The following is a 14,911-nucleotide window of genomic DNA, read 5'->3' as shown; positions in this document are numbered from 1 at the left end:
ACCACTGTCTCTTTAAGAACAGTCTGCCAGTTACACTGAAAGTCATCGACATACCCTGCAAATTTCTTCCAAACATCTCTGGTTCTCCTTTACTTTCACACACCTGAAGCCACCTATTCATCCCATAATTTAACTGGTTAATTTGCTACTTTTTAAGAACTTGTTAAAGTGCCACAAGATATTCTGTTTAGTGCTATATAAATCCATAATGGTCATTCTGATATCATTAGCAATCCAGAAACAATGATGTGTTTCAAGCCACTCTCTTAGAAAGACCTGCAACACCACTCAGTCCAATTGAGATGGATTGAGATTGAGATGGGTAATAAGCGACCATGCCAGCAAGATCCAAATCCCAACAAACATCGGGAATTGCCGTCCAATGAGTCAACTAATATTGTGTGCGATGTATTCAGGTAGAGTTTCAGTAGATAGAAAGTAAACATTACTCATAAATTAACTAATTTATGAAATAATAAATGGTTGATGTCAAGTTCGTTTCTAAGCAATTCAATCTACAGGTTTTAGAGCTTTTTGAAGACTAGTCAGAACGCTGTTTTCCCACTGACGAGATGCTGTGAAAGCTTTAGTCAATGTGCGATTGGCTGAATCCTTCGCAGCATCTCGCAGTCATTTGCCTTCTTGTTCAATGTTCTGCGATCACTGTTACGGGGGGGGGGGGGGGGGGTGATCGACCGACACCAATTTCAGAGCCGAATGAAACCACAACACGGTGTTTAAAAAAAACAAGAAGCGTTGCACGCCACTGCTGCATTTGACCCACTGCGCGAACACACGGGCATCGCTGCAGACCCGGGATGTGGGTGCAGTGCTCGGAGAGAGAGGCGGCGGCAGGGCTGCAGGCGTCTAGACACGGGACCCTCTCACAGTGTTGGGGAGGGTGGAGGCTGCGGCGGCGGCAGCAGGGTTGTTGACACGGGACCCTCTGTGTGTCGGGCACCGCCAACAGCCTCGGTTGTGTGTGTGCGCACACAGTGCCCACGCTGCTAACATGGCCAGGGGGGCAGCCACATGCCTCATGCCATGCCCCCGGGGTCACAGTGAGGGAGCACTCACCGCTGTGTAGTGTGTGGCCGCTCGGCTTCTCCCCTCCTCTCCGCTCGAGCTCTCAGCTTCAGTCGCCCGGCGACGAATCCGGCCCCTGCACCGGACGTGACGTACCACCGCGGGGTGGGTGGGTGGGGCGCCCAGCACGAGACTCCCCTCAGCTGACGATCACGCGCCCGGATCAACGGCCCGCCGTGGCCCCGCCCCCGTCACGTGGGCCCGTCACGTGGGCCCACCGCACCGCGCCGCCCCGCCCCCGTCACATGGACATGCAGCAGCGCCAGCACCAAAGATGCTCGCTGTAGGATCTTTCTTCTGCTTCTACTTCTTCTTTGGAGTTTTACGGCAGCCGGCATCCACAATGTTGCATTGCTGCCACCTTCTGGCTTCACTCCACAGTCCTCATGTCTTTACATTATATCCTTTTTATAAGGCCAGAGGCCCTCAAGAAATTAAACAACACCTTTACTCCTTTTCCTTCCCCTCCATACTCTAGAATGTTCTTTTCTGATATATCTGTCATTCCAATTTTCTTCATTTCACTGATCAAAACTCTTCTTTCTGTTTCATATCTTCTACATGCAACTAGAGCATGCTGAACTGTTTCCGGCTGATGGCATTCCTCACACAGCCCAGTAGGGTGTTTTCCCAACATTTTTAATGTGCTGTTCAGGTGAGTGTGTCCTATCCTCAATCTTGCTAATACAATACAATTCAATTTATTGTCATTTGGACCCCTTGAGGTCCAAACGAAATGCCGTTTCTGCAGCCATACATTACAAACAAATAGACCCAAGACACAACATATTTTACATAAACATCCATCACATTGCTGTGATGGAAGGCCAAAAAAACTTTTCTCTCCACTGCACTCTCCCCCCCCATGTCAGAGTCAAAGTCAAAGCCCCCGGCGGGCGATGGCGAATTGTCCCGTGGCCATTAAAACCACGCCGGGTGATGCAAGGTCGCACACCGGGTCTTGATGTTAGAGCCCCCGGCGTGCGCTCGCAAACTCCCGCGGCCATTCCAAGCCGCGCGGGGCGGTGCTGTAAGGCCCCGCTCCAGGAGCTCTTCAACCCCGCAACTCGGGCTGGAGAAGTCGCCGTTGCGGGAGCCCCGAAAAGCGGTCTCCCTCCAGGGACCCGCGGGCTCCCGGTGCCGTCCGCCAAACCCGCAGTTGCAGCCTCCGAAACTCCGGGGGTCGGGTCGCAGCAGCGTCCACCACAGCTCCACCCGCTCTGGACTCGGCCAGCTCCGCGACGGTGAGGTGAGTAGTCAGCACTGGAACCCCCGGTTTTCCTGTTGGAGGCCGCTCCTCATTGCAGCCCCAACGACAACGGAGACCCGACAAAGAAAAGGTCGGGTCTCCCGTGCAGGGAGAGATTTAAAAGTTACCCCCAACCCCCCCTACCCCCCCACACACATACCCCAACAAAAATAACAAAAACTACATTAAAACATAGACATAAAATAATAAAAACGCAGACGGACTGCAGAGGCCGCTGCAGACGAGAGTCGCGCCGCCTACCGGATAATACTACCGGATAACACTACCTGTTCTCTCCTGTTCCCCCCTCTTCTTGCTGTAATGCCCACTCTATTTTGTAGCGAATAGAGGTGTCTCCCCTTTGTCTCCTGTTCCCAGTATTGTTGCCATTCCTGATTTATTTTCTTCCACACAATGTGTTTTCCTTCAGATTTGGATAATTGTAAGTTTACCTCTATGTTCTCTTTTTTAACGGCCTCTTTTGCTAATTTATCCACTTTTTCATTTCCTAGCACACCAATGTGTGCTGGGACCCACAACAAAGTCACGTCACTGCCCTTCCTTGTTACTTGGCTTAATAGTAGTAGAATTTCATACACTAGGTCAGGCCGCCTATGGGATGCACCAGACCCAATACTCTGGATTGCAGACAATGAGTCGCTACATATTAATACTTTGCATGGTTGCACCTGTTCTATCCACCGAACTGCCATCAAAATAGCGTACAGTTCCACTGTATACACTGCCAAATAGTTATTTGTTCTTTTGCAAATCTCAACATTCATCCCTTGCACTACCACAGCTGCCCCTGTTGTTTCAGCTACTGGGTCCTTTGATCCATCTGTGAAGATTAAGAGGTGTTCCCTGTATCTATTATATATATGGTTATGGTATTCTGTTTTTAGGTCCAAATTTTTCCCCCTCCTTTTTGCCTCCCATATCTCCAGATCAACTTTTGGGATGTTCAGTAACCATATTGGGACAGATGGCCACAATACTGCAGGGCAGAACTCTTTGTCCTCTACTTCCATGTCCCTTGCCACACCTCCTCCAACCCAGCCGAAGCTTCCAGACTGAGCCACCCCTCTCTCCCAGCACTCCTGTACTACCTCTTTTGTTGGGTGGTTCTCTCCATGACCCTTAAGGCTTAGCCAGTAATTAGCCATTAGTTGTCTGCGGCGCAGTCTCAACGGCATCTCCCCAGTTTCCACCTGTAGTGCACATACAGGTGACGTCCGCACACCTCCTATACAGACTCTTAGAGCTTCCGCTTGGACTTTGTCCAACTCGGACAACACTGACTTAGATGCTGATCCATAAGCTATACTGCCATACTCTAGTCTGGATCTGATCAGTGATACATAGATATGTTTAAGAGATAATATATCTGCTCCCCACTCTAAACCTGCTAAGCATCTCATTACATTGATGGCTTTTTTGCATTTTCCAATTATTTTTGTAATGTGGACCCTCCATGTTAATCTGGAGTCAAAATGGACTCCCAGGAAACGGAAATGTTTTACTCTTTCCAAATTGTTGCCGTATAGTTTTAACTGGACATCCTCTTTAATTTCCTTCCTTGTGAAAACCATTGTCTTTGTCTTCTCTATAGAGAATTTAAAACCCCATTTCACTCCCCACTCTTCCACCTGGGCTATCCCTTGCTGCATTTTTCCCACGATAAAATCTATATTCTTCCCCTTTCTCCATAGGCTGCCATCATCTGCAAAGAGCGATCGCCCCATCTCTGGTTGAATGTTTGCAAATATATCATTGATCATGATTGAGAATAGGATCGGGCTTATCGCACTTCCTTGGGGAGTTCCATTCTCGACTACACATTTACTAGAGATGTCTGACCCTATTTTAACTTGGATACTTCTACCGTTAAGAAAATCCATTATCCAGTTAAAAATATTTCCTCCTACTCCCATTAAATGCAGCTTTATTAGAAGACCTTCTCTCCACAACATATCATAAGCCTTCTCTACATCAAAAAATACAGTAACTACAGATTCTTTTTTAACTTGTGCTTTCCTTATATCATCTTCCAAGCACAGAACTGGATCATTAGTACCTCTCCCTTTTCTAAAGCCACTCTGATAATTAGCCACTATACCGTTTTCTTCCATTAGATGCATTAATCTTTCATTTACCATTCTTTCCATCAGTTTACACATGTGTGCTGTTAAAGCTATAGGTCTATAATTTACTGGATTACTTGCATCTTTCCCTGGTTTCCTAATTAGCACAATGATTGCTTCCTTCCACCTCTCCGGTATTCGCCCTTCTTCCCACACCTTGTTATATAGTGCAAGTATCTTTTGGAGTCCCTCCTCACTTAGATGCTTTATCATTATGTAGCAAATATCATCCTTCCCTGGGGCTGAGTTCTTACACTTGGCCAGAGCTCTCTTTAGCTCCCCCAAATTAAATGGAATATTGTACTTGTCCTCTGTGATACCTTTCCTTTGTAAGGCCTCAACATTTTCCTCTCTTGTTCTTTCCCTACCTCTTCTTCCTTCATCTGATAAGTTGTGGGAACTGTGAACCCTACTAAAAGTGTTAACCATTAGTTCTGCTTTGTCTTTATTTGAGACTACAGTTTGACCTCCATTTGTTAGGATAGGATAACTCCACTCCCTTTTATCACCTTCCATTTTTTTAATCATCCCCCATATCTCCCCTACCTGTGTTGTGTTTCCAATTGAATCACAATACTTCCTCCAATATGCTCTTTTTGTTTGTCTTATCGTCCTCCTTACAATTGCCTGAGCCTGTTTGTAATTAATCATGTGTTGGTAGTTATGAGTTCTTTTTAATAATCTGAATGCTCTGTTTCTATTCACCACTGCCTCTTTACATTTATTGTCCCACCATGGCACAGCTTTCCTTTTTGATCTTCCTTTACTTTTAGGTATGGAAACTAATGCTGCTCTTTTGATACCTTCTGACAATTTATTCTCAAAGTTTTCTATATCTGTCTCTTCTTGTATCGGTTTTACATATCTATCACTTTCCTCCTTAAATTTCTCCCAATTAGCCTTTCCAAACACCCATCGTCCACTTCTGTTTTCTTTACTCATAGTTAAAGTAATATTTATTTTGCATAGCACAGGATGATGATCACTTCCTATGGTACCCTTTTCATATACTTCCCAGTTACATTTAGCAGCAATCCTATTAGAAACAAGTGTAAGGTCCAACACAGACTCCTTCCCTGTCCTAACATCTACCCTGGTCTTCTTTCCATCATTTAGACATACTAGATTACCATCATTTAATAATTCCTCAATTACCTGTCCATTATTATCTGACTTTCCACTGCCCCATAATGTATTATGTGCGTTAAAGTCCCCACACCAAATAACATTAGATTTGCTCTGGCCTTCTACTTCCTGTAACTTATTGACCTCTAATCGCTTACATGGATTATAGTAATTTATTACCACTATTTTCCTCCTCTCAGACCACACTTCTATTACCACATATTCCTGTTCCTGCCCAATTCCTAATACCTTGTAAGGTATCCCTTTTTTAATGAAAGTGGCACAACCCCCTCCTCCCCCATTTCCCCTATCACATCTCACTGCAACATAATCATATAGAACAAAATCTAAACTTGGTTTCAACCAGGTTTCCTGGATACATACGACATCTGGTTTTTCCTTCCTACTGTCTATGAATTGCTTAAAGTCTTGCCCATTGGCTAACAAGCTTCTTGCATTCCATTGTAGGATTAACATTAATATTATTAACCCACACATGTTGACTCTTGGCTCGCCTGGATACTGAGACCATCATGTATTTCCTCCCACTTCAATCCTGCCATGCCCAAGTGGTGGACTGCAGCCTTTACAATGATTTGGATCCTTTCTGTTTTGGATTTTACTTCTGCTGTCGCATTTATTACTCCTGCTATAAATATAACCAGGTTTTTCTTTTCTTTCCGTATACTCTTTTCTTTTTCTTTTATTGTTTCCATTATGCCCATATCTTGCTCCCTCCTGATCCTTCTTTCATTCATCTGTTTTGTAGGGTCAGCCTTTTTTGCTGCCTCTGCATAGGAGACCTTTTCCTTCACTCTTATGTTTTGTACTTCAGCTTCACGTTTCATCACCTCACAGCCCCAGTAAGCCACATTATGCTCTCCTCCACAATTACAGCACTTTGGTCTGACCCCCTCTCCACACTGACCATATTCATGGTCCCCACTACACCTTGCGCATTTCCTCGCCCCCTTGCACATTTTAGCTATATGCCCAAATTTCTGACATTTGAAGCACCTCATTGGTTTGGTCTTACACTATATCGCATGAATCCAAAATGGACCACTTTTGGAAGGGATTCTGTCTTGAATTCAAGCAGGACTGACTCAGTTTCCTCTTTCTTTGCTCCTTTGGTCATTCTTTTGGCATTCATAATTAATTCACATTTCTTTCTGAGTTCCTGAACCAGTTCACTCATATTGACTTTAAAGATAACCCCTTTACACCCTGCCCTCCTCCGTTCTCCCACTCTCACTACTTTGATTATTTTGATTTTGTCACTCTTGTTCATTTTCATTGCCTTTTCAACTTGAGCCTCACTGTTGCACCCTATTAGCATGTTTCCATCTTCCAGCACTCTTGCATACTTTACTTCCCCAACCTGGGCTCTGATTATTTTTGTCAGCTTCATTGGCTCTATCTTCTTTACTCCTCCTTCTCCTTCAAACCTCACCACTACATTTAACGAAATTTCCTTTTCTGGTTCCTTTTCTGGTTCCTTGTCTTCACTCTCCGATCCACCAATATTGCTTTTCCTTCTTTTACGGCTGCTCTTCCTGGGGCTACCCCGTGTTCCCACGGTTTCCCACTCCTTCTCAACATTTCCTTCATTATCCTCTCCTCCACTGACCTCCATACCACTAGACCAACTCTCTCCTGTCATTTTGTAACAGCAGGGAATATTGCCAGAGCACCGTTTACCGGACCTATACAGGCCGTCGGCCGATACCCCAATACAATATCTCCCTACTATTACTACTCAGTGTCTCCTCTCTCTCTCCCAACCTCCGGACCGGCGCGGTCCCTCCCTGCAGCTGCACTCAATCGACAGCCAAACTCCGTGAGCGGCGTTCAACCCGCTCCTAAACCCAGGGCTCTCTGCCTGCTCCAATCAGGGCCCGTCGACAGCTCTATAGGATCTTTGGCCAGCACTGCCACCCCCCCCCCCGCCCCCGTCACGTGGGCCCTCTGCCCACTCAACTCCTGTGGAGAGAAGTGCTGGTTTACCGAAGATAGACACAAAAAGCTGGAGTAACTCAGCAGGACGGGCAGCATCTATGGAGAGAAGGAATGGGTGATGTCTTCAGACTGAGAGTCACGGGAGTGGGAGATACAGAGATATTATAAGGACAAGGTGTGAAAACGACAGATCAATGCAGACGCTGCTAAGGTTCATTGTTGGCTGAGGACAAGGTGACAACAAGGCACACAAACAGAAAAACTAATTAGGAGGACAGTCAGACTTGTCGGAGAACCAGGGTGGGGGTGGGATGGAGAGAGAGAGGGAAAGCAAGGGTTACTTGAAGTTAGAGAAGTCAATGTTCCTACTGCTGAGTTGTAAGCTGCCCAAATCGAATAGACAGTAGACAATAAACAGGTGCAGGAGTAGGCCATTCGGCCCTTTCTTGCCAGCACCGCCATTCAAGTTGATCATGGCTGATCATCTCCAATCAATACCCTGTTCCTGCCTTCTCCTCATATCCTCTGACTCTGCTATTTTTAAGAGCCCTATCTAGCTCTCTCTTGAAAGCATCCAGAGAACTGGCCTCCACCGCCCTCTGAGGCAGCGAATTCCAGAGACTCACAACTCTCTGTGAGAAAAAGTGTTTCCTCATCTCCGTTCGAAGATGAGGAAACACTTATATGTTTCAATGAGATCCCCTCTCATCCATCTAAACTCAGAGTATACAAGCCCAGCTGCTCCATTCGCTCAGCATATGACAGTCCCGCCATCCTGGGAATTAACCTTGTAAACCTACGCTGCACTCCCTCAATAGCAAGAATGTCCTTCCTTAAATTAGGGGACAGAAACTGCACACAATACTCCAGGTGTAGTCTCACTAGGGCTCTGTACAACTGCAGAAGGAATATAACATGCTATTCCTCCAATTGCATTTGGCATCACTGACAATGGAGGAGGTCCAGGACAGAAAGGTCAGTGTGGGAATGGGAGTTGGTTGAAAAGTGTTTAGCAACCGGAAGATCAGTTAGGCCTAGGAGGACTGAGCAGAGGTGTTGAGCGAAACGATATACATCCACGACCATACATCAAAGCTGCTGCTTTCTGGGACAGGTAGCTATCTGAGCAACTGTAAACCAAAAAGGTCCCATGAAAGGACTGACAAAAGATTACTAACTGGAACAATTCTAGTTCTTGACCATCCTCATGTTTCCCACTACTTATTTAGTACAAACATCCTTACCATGAAAGTTAGCTCGCACCAGGGCAGTCTACAGCTTTTCTAAGGCGTGAGGCACTCTAGATTTGCACGAGAGGGAAACAATTCTTTATTCAGAAGGGTTGTGTTCTTTTTGAGAGGGTGATATTCTGGAAGGTTTCTGGGATCTCCTCAGAATGGTACATTTATAGATAGTATGGGACAGGGGTTGGGACACGTAAGTGGTCACCAATGTAAAGGCACCAAACGTGAACAAATGGGTTACTTTATTCAGGTCTCTCGCAATTTCTCACTCCCAACTCTCACCCAATGTTGGCAGCCCTGCAGTCGCATCCAGGTCGGGCTTGCCGAACTTCACTGCCAGGCCTGGCTGACGACGCTACTTCCGGCCCGCACCGCCTCTCCGTCTGAATCCAGGCCAGACTTCACCGCCAGGCCAGGCTGCCACGCCGTCCTGCACCACCACTCTGGCTGCTTCCAGGTTGGACCTACTGCCACCATCACCGGCCAACAGTTTCCTTGGCCGCCCCTGCCAGCGACCCTTACCTGCCACCGACCACCCGCATGGTGCAAACAATGACTCTGACTATCCTCACCTGACCTCCATCTACCAAACGTTCGGGGCTGCCAACTGACCTGGATTCCAGGCCCAGTTCCAGACTGAGGGTCTGAAGAAGGGTCTCGTCCTAAGACGTCAGCTATCCAGTTACAGTTTGGTTTATTGTCACGTGTACCGAGGTTTAGTGAAATGCTTTTGTTGCGTGCTATTCAGTCAGCAGAAAGACAATACATGATTACAATTGAGCCATTTACAGTGTTTAGGTACATGATAGGGGAATATACTGCAAGGTAAAGCCAGCAAAGTCCGATCAAGCATTGTCCGAGGATCACCAAAGAGGTAGATAGTAGTTCAGCACTGCTCTCTGGTTGTTGTAGGATGATTCAGTTGCCTGATAACAGCTGGGAAGAAACTGTCCCTGAATCTGGAGGTGTACGTTTTCACACTTCTATACCTTTTGCCTGATGGGAGAGGGGAGAAGAGGTAGTGGCCACGGTGCGACTCATCCTTGATTATACTGCTGGCCTTGTCGAGGAATCAATAGAAGGGAGGTTGGTTTGTGTGATGGTCTGGGCTGCGTTCACAATTTGCTGCAATTTCTTGCAGTCTGGGATGGAACTGTTCCCAAACCATGTTGTCCCCAGACCGCGGGAGCCTGCAAATTTTAACATCGTGGAGACCGACTTTGGGAACTCCAAGCGGCGGGAGCTTCGATCGCCCCGACACGGAGGCTTTGATCGCCGGCTGCGGGGGCTTTAATTGCCCCGACTACAGATGGTTCGACTGCCCCGACCGCAGGAGAATAAAAGAGGAAGAAGGTTGGACTTTATTGCCTTCCATCACAGTGAGGAACATGGCTAATCCACTGTGGTGGATATTATTGTTAACTTTTATGTAGTTGTGTCTCTCGTTGCATTTTTTTGGTATGGCTGTTCGAATTTCACTTCACCTTAATTGGTACATGTGACAATAAACTGACCTTGAAACCTTGATGTTCCATGGAGATCCATGTTCTCCATCGATGCTGTCTGATCTGCTGTGTTACTCCAGCACTTTGTGTCCTTCTGTGTATTAACAAGCATCTGAAGTTCTTTTTTTCCCACTACTTATACAACAATACTCTATTACTCGGTAATCCCTTACTCAGTTATAGCGGACAATCGGCAATAACGGACACCATTACACCACCACCCCCCCCTCCCGCATGGTCCGTTATAATGAGATTATTACTGTATACACATCAAAAGTCATAAACCTAAAACAAATGGGACAAGAAATACAACCAAATTCACTATTCCAATGAACCCGACTAAAACAAGACATGATCCTCTGACACTGATAAACACCGTAGTGTTATTTTTAAAATATGTTATTTTTATTCTGACATTAAAATAGAAAAGTTGGTGTTTTTATTTGAAAGTATCACCAGCTGAACCTATTGTGTGGATTTGTTCCTCATTGTGCCCTACTGCCCCAAATTGAATTTGAGGTGGGCTGGGCTGGATAAGCTGTACCCTCTCACACCCCCTCCCCTCATTGAGAGATGTCCTGTGAGGTTCATAAGTTAATGTGATAGGAGCATAATTAGGCCATTCAGCCCATCAAGTCTCCGCCATTCAATCATTCTTTCCCTCTTAACCACATTCTCTTGATTTCCCTCTCTAACTCCTGACACCTGTACAAATCAAGAATCTATCTATCTCTGCCTTAAAAATATCCATTGACTTGGCCTCCACAGCCTTCTGTGGCATTGAGTTCCACAGGTTCACCGCTATGTGGAACAGTCCACGTGAAAATGTTGCCGACAGGATGCCCTGGTGGCATTTTGACAGGTGGCCATTCTCAAAAGGTATTTGAACAGCTTTTAAATGTTTTCAATAGACAAAGACATTTTTAAAACTCTAAATAGACTTACAAATTATGAAAAATAAATGTATAGAATTATTTAAGGTACATTAATGGAAATACTAAAGTAAAATGTCAAGCATAGCTTTCTCCACATGGTAGATGACCATATTCAAATCAATGGTCAGTTCTGCCAAGCCCTGGGAGAAAACAAAGTGGTTGGAAGCAAAGATCCTATAGCGGAGCAAGATAGATCACTCCTGCTAAATGCAATGGGCTGACATGTAGTACGCAACGGAACGGAACGTGGGCCTTTTTTTCATCCATTTCCGTAACCCGACTCGCAGTGTAATCAATGTTGCAGGGGAACAGTTTGTGTTAATAAATTAAAATTCTGAAAATGAGGAGAAAACTTTTACCAAATAACTTTTATTTTTACGAGGATGTTTCCGTAACCGGCTTCCGTGTCCGCACTAATATCTTTGCTCCGCTATGGGATCTTTGGTGCGGAGACGGAAGCCGGTTAGGGAAATGGGGCCGAAAATTATCCATGAATCTGCCCATGACCGTACTACGTCTTTTTCGTCGAGTGATCTATCTTGCTTGCTATAGGATCTTTGGTTGGAAGGAGGAAGTGTTCAGCTCCTCCCTTAAGCATACTGGTCCTTCACTGGTAAGCTCAGTGACAAGTCCAATTGCTGAGCGGGTAGGTCACATGCACCAAAACAACACCAGTTCGTCTCAGACGGAGTATGATGTGATACAAATGATTGATAGCTGAAGGCTAGTTGACAATGTAAAAAACAACCCAGCCATACCCATTCAACTGGTTTAACAGTTTCTCATAGAGAGATACATCACAGAAATATTCCCTTTGGCCCATCGAAATGAAACTAAAGATATGGAAAAAAACCATGGGCTATGGCTAAAATTCCACTATGTTTAGCCTAGACAGAGATACACAGATTCAGAATTATGAATGAAAACTGCAGAGCAAACATACACCAACTAATAAGGGTGTGCTGATGTTGTGCTCTTACATCTCTGTCCGTTGAACCACCCAACTATCCTTCTCTCCTTGTGGGTTCAAGTTCCACTCATTTACAATATTCTGGGCTAACTCTTCAGTGCGGTACCGAGGAAATGCATCACTATGAGTTGCTGATTATTGAATATCTTAACGAGGTCCTAATTTGAACTGTCTGGGAAATTGCACGTGGTTTCCTTGCCAATTATTTATCCCACAATCAACAATGTTAAAATAGGTTTTCAAGTCAATTTAAGCTTTCTGAGCAAAGATTGGCTTTCTGACCAAAGATCAGCAGCACATTACCGCAGTGCTATACTTGAAGAGTAGTTTATTGTGTGTTCTGCAGTCATAAAGGAAACATATGAACCACGATGAGACCAGGCACCAGGTCTCAGACACCTCCCCCCCCCTCCTCCATCCTTGGACCATGGTCCCCACAGATGAGCACCAGGCCATTTATTTGTTCTATACCTTTCTATATCGCCGTCAATATCTCTCGTTCCCCTGACTCAGTATGACGAAGGGCCTTGACCCAAAACCTCACCCATTCTTTCTCTCCAGAGATGCTGCCTGTCCCGCTGAGTTACTCCAGCATTTTGTGTCTATCTTCTATGTAAATTACACTCTGCCTTGTCTTGTATAAAACCTACTGAAAAGAAGTCTATTAAGCTAATACTGCTCATACCGTAATCAAGAAATAACAAGTCCAAAAGCATGGCAAGTATAAATAATATAACCTGTCATTTCTTTCTCCAGATTTTAAAGAACCTGCTCTCCATTTTGTCTATTTCCAGTTTTAGCATTCTGATTATTAGAACATTTTCAATTTTATGAAGTCAATGCTTTTGATCATTAGACATTTGATCATTGTGCCTGGAAAAAGACTACGGTAAAATAATATTTGGGAAATTGATCACATATGCTCAAAGCAATTTACGATATGAAGCAATATCATAATCTAATCACCTCCATCCTACTGGTGACAATGCTGCCCCAGATACCACAGTTGTCCAACATCATGTCAGCTACAAAACTAATTGATCATTATGCAAGTAAAACACTGACTAGCTGTTTGATTTCTCAAATAAAATGTGTAAGTCCAATTCTCCCACGTCACAGTTGAGTACAATGTGGAGCATGTACCAGGACAGCACAATGCTGAACTTACAATTTTATGGAAAGCAAATAATATTTTACAGCAATGTTGCAATCTTTCATATGCCTCATTAGCTCTGCCAGAATTAGTTCAGATTGGCCCAATTCCTCCTACAATGCAACTCCCAGATAAACCTAGCACTTGGAGACTTCCAAGCTCTTCATTAATTAAATCCACCACTTGAAGACAGGTTGCAACAGTGTTGGGAAATAAGTTTTGTTTACAGTTAATGTTTCACCTAACTGTTGTGTGTTTTTCATTCCTTTCTTAAGTGCCTGAATCCAAATTCAGCAAACTTACTGCTGGCATTTGTGCCCCATTACTCTAAGCACAATGACTAACATAAGTGGCCATTGTGCAGAGCATTCCCTCTCTCTATCCCTCCCCCACCTAAGTCACAAACTGCTTACAATGGCCGGTTTCCTTTATCATCATTACTTTTTTGCATATCTTTCATTCATTGTTCCCTATCTCTCCACATCACCGTCTATATCTCTCGTTGCCCTTATCCCGAACCAGTCTGAAGAAGGGTCTCGACCCGAAACGTCACCCATTCCTCTCCAGAGATGCTGCCTGTCCCGCTGAGTTACTCCAGCTTTTTGTGTCTACCTTCAGTTTAAACCAGCATCTGCAGTTCCTTCTTATACAAAGTCAAGAGTGTTTAATTATCACAAATATCAAAAACAGAACAATTCAATTCTTACTTGCAGCAGCATGATAGGCCTGTGGCTAACGTAAGAAAAATAAAAAGAATAGAAACTCGCAATATCAGTGCAAAAAAAGCCCAAAGTCCACAGTGTAACCGTTTGTAGTTCATAGTTTAGTTGGTATTTGTTCAAGGTGTTTGCCCGATGGTTGTTGGGAAGGTGTTGTCCTGGAGGTCATGGTTTTCAGACTCCTATACCTTCTTCCCGCTGGCAGAAGTGAAATGAGAGTGTGACTATGGTGGTGTGGCTTCTCAGTGATGGTGGCTGCCTTTTGGAGTCAACTCCTCTGTTAGATCCCTTCGATGGTCGTGAGGTCAGGATCTGTGATGGACCAGATTTTATGCACCATTTTTTGTAATTTCCTTTATTCCTGGGTGTTGAGTTGCCGAAGCAGCTCGCGATGCAAAGAGTCAATATGCTCTCTATCGTACATCTGTAAATGTGCAAGAGAATATTTGGCGACATACCCAATCTGCTCAATCTTCTAAGTGGAGGTGTTCATGGGCTGCTTTTATGATTGCATAAATGTGATGGGCCCAGGACAGATTGTCAGATATGCATGCTAAGGAACTTGTAGCTGTTGACTCTCTCCATCTCCATAGTGTCATACAGCATGGAAATGGAGCCTTGGACCTAACCTATCCACTGACTAATATGCCCCATCTACACCAGTCCCACCTCCCTGCATTTGGCTCATATCCTTCTGAACCTATTCTATTCATGTACCTGTCAAATGTTTTTTAAATGTTGTAATATTACCTGCCTCAATTACCTTTTCTGGCAGCTCGTTCCATATATCTACCGCCCTTTGTGTTAAAAAAGTTGCCCTTC

General features: G+C 44.8%; 1 protein-coding gene across 3 annotated transcripts in view; it reads right to left on the bottom strand.

The window, feature by feature from the left end:
- Nucleotides 1–14,911, bottom strand: part of rab9a (RAB9A, member RAS oncogene family) — a 49,129-nt gene that overhangs the window by 12,639 nt on the left and 21,579 nt on the right. Inside the window, exon 1 of one of the 3 annotated variants that reach the window (XM_033033341.1) lies at nucleotides 1,078–1,251. The exons of 1 other annotated variant lie outside the window; for it this stretch is intronic. The gene's annotated coding sequence lies outside the window, so the exon portion shown is untranslated. Of the gene's footprint in view, nucleotides 1–1,077; nucleotides 1,252–14,911 lie in introns of those variants that run through there. One more of the 3 variants, XM_033033342.1, reaches the window with a different exon arrangement.

The sequence above is a fragment of the Amblyraja radiata genome, chromosome 14, assembly GCF_010909765.2.
Source record: "Amblyraja radiata isolate CabotCenter1 chromosome 14, sAmbRad1.1.pri, whole genome shotgun sequence".
In the NCBI taxonomy this organism is placed as follows: Eukaryota; Metazoa; Chordata; class Chondrichthyes; order Rajiformes; family Rajidae; genus Amblyraja; species Amblyraja radiata.
This window is presented reverse-complemented; position numbering and strand designations above follow the sequence as displayed.